Source organism: Aquarana catesbeiana, linkage group LG11 (genome assembly GCF_042186555.1).
Source record: "Aquarana catesbeiana isolate 2022-GZ linkage group LG11, ASM4218655v1, whole genome shotgun sequence".
Classification (NCBI taxonomy): Eukaryota; Metazoa; Chordata; class Amphibia; order Anura; family Ranidae; genus Aquarana; species Aquarana catesbeiana.
The window spans coordinates 280362313-280364942 of NC_133334.1; positions in this window are offsets into that span (position 1 = coordinate 280362313).

Genomic DNA, 2630 nt, shown 5'->3' on the forward strand with positions numbered 1-2630 from the left:
GGATCATGAAAATGTACGAGCATGTTCTATAACCAAGAAACTCACAGAATGAGTAAAATTGTAATAATAAAAAATAATTAAATCTGTTCTAATTCTGAAGCTCATCTGTCACGTTGGTCGTTTTTGTATTGCTGGTCCTACCGCCTGCAGTCCTGCCATTCCAGGTGTCTAGTTTAGTTTAAAGAACATGCAAAGTGTTCAGAGGCTGCAACCAATATTTGGAGTACAAGCCAAACCCCTGACACATGCCTGACATTTGCATGGATTAGGGTTGCACCGATACCGGTATCCGTGCAGATACTGAGCATTTGCATGAGTACTCGTACCGGTGCAAACCTACGAAACCTGAAAATGATACCTTTTTGCGATGCGAGTTGAGCCCATACAACATGAATTGACTCAAATCACACTGCAAAGAATCACATCTGATTTGAACAGGAATGCAGCAAATCGCATGCGGTTTCCCACACCACTCCTGTGTGGACCCAGGCTTGTCATAGTGACTTCAGCCTGGATTCACACAAGAGCGGTGCAGGAAGCCTCATGCGATTCAGACAGGAAATGGGCTCAAAGTTATCGGTGCTTGGTAAATGGTGAGTACTTGACCAAGAGTATCGGTACTTGTACTTGCCGGTAAAAAAAAAAAAACGGTATTGGTGCAACCCTAGCATGAATTATTGCAGTCTAAACTCCCCACTACCTACTCAATGTCTATGGGACAGAATGAAATATGTGCATTCCTCCCGCCACTTCATACTTAATACACTGTTGTATTGAGGTCTTTATTGTACCACCTGCCTGTGGCTGAAACCTTTCAGACTCTACATATGCACATGTATTAGGGCCACTTTTACGGGAGGCCAGGCCATAGCCGGATAAGCTCTACAGCTTTAAAAAATTTCAGCTAAAAGCTGGACAGTCTCAGGCAAGACTGGACAATAAAGATCTCGGGGGGCAGTGGAGGTATAAGCAGGTCCGGGACAAGGGGTGGGCAGAAGAGGAGGCTGCCCTGGGCGCAGCGTGTATTGTAGGGAAGGGGGCACCACAAGTTCCTTCTACTACAAGGCCGAGAGGAGTAGTGAAAGCAGCATCACTACTTCTGTCACCCCAGCGCCGGAATTTGCAAGGCAATTGCACATCATGAAAGGGGGCGTTATTTGGCACTGGATGATCTTGTCTTAACACTGGGTATAAGTAGAATGTGTATGTGTGTGTAATATATATGTATAATTTATTTATATTGACTTGAAAAAGTCAATACCAATTGTGACCAAATTGTGTTGTTTGGAAAATGAAAAGAAAAAAAAGGAGGGAAGCACAGAATGTCTCCCACAATCTTGTATTATACAATATATACAGTGCCTTGAAAAAGTATTCACACCCCTTGAAATTTTCCACATTTTGTCATGTTACAAGCAAAAACGTAAATGTATTTTATTTGGATTTTATGTGAGAGACCAACACAAAGTGTCACATAATTGTGAAGTGGAAGGAAAATGATAAATGATACAAATAAATATGTGAAAAGTGGGGGGGGGATTTGTATTCAGCCCCCTTTACTCTGATACCCCTAACTAAAATCTAGTGGAACCAATTGCCTTCAGAAGTCACCTAATTAGTAAATAGAGCCACTGTGTGTCATTTAATCTCAGTATAAACAGCTGTTCTGTGAAGCCCTCAGAGGTTTGTTAGAGAACCTTAGTGAACAAACAGCATCATGAAGGCCAAGGAACACACCAGACAGGTCAGGGATAAAGTTGTGGAGAAGTATAAAGCAGGGTTAGGTTATAAAAAAATCTCCCAAGCTTTGAACATCTCACGGAGCTCTGTTCAATCCATCATCGGAAAATGGAAAGAGTATGGCACAACTGCAAACCTACCAAGACATGGCCGTCCACCTAAACTGACCAGCCGGGCAAGGAGAGCATTCATCAGAGAAGAGCCAAGAGGTCCATGGTAACTCTGGAGGAGCTGCAGAGATCCACAGCTCAGGTGGGAGAATCTGTCCACAGGACAACTATTAGTCGTGTTCTCCACAAATCTGCCCTTTATGGAAGAGTGACAAGAAGAAAGACATTGGTGAAAGAAAGTCATAAGAAGTCCTGTTTGTAGTTTGTGAGAAGCCATGTGGAGGACACAGCAAACATGTGGAAGAAGGTGATCTGGTCACATGAGACCAAAACGTGAACTTTTTGGCCTAAAAGCAAAACTCTATGTGTGGGGAAAACTAACACTGAACATCATCCTGAACACACCATCCCCACCGTGAAACATGGTGGTGGCAGCATCATGTGGTGGGGATGGTTTTCTTCAGCAGGGACAGGGAAGCTGGTCAGAGTTGATTGGAAGATGGATGGAGACAAATACAGGACAATCTTAGAAGAAAACCTGTAATGCCGCGTACACACGGTCCGATTTTCCATCAGAATTTTCGAAAAAAGTCAGATGAGGCCCACACACGATCGGAATGTCCGATGAAACGATTCCGTCGGACTTTACCTGTCGGAAAGTCCAACCGTGTGTACATGGGATTAGAGTCTACAAAAGACTTGAGACTGGGGCGGAGGTTCACCTTCCAGCAGGACAACGACCCGAAACATCCAGCCAGAGCTACAATGGAATGGTTTAGA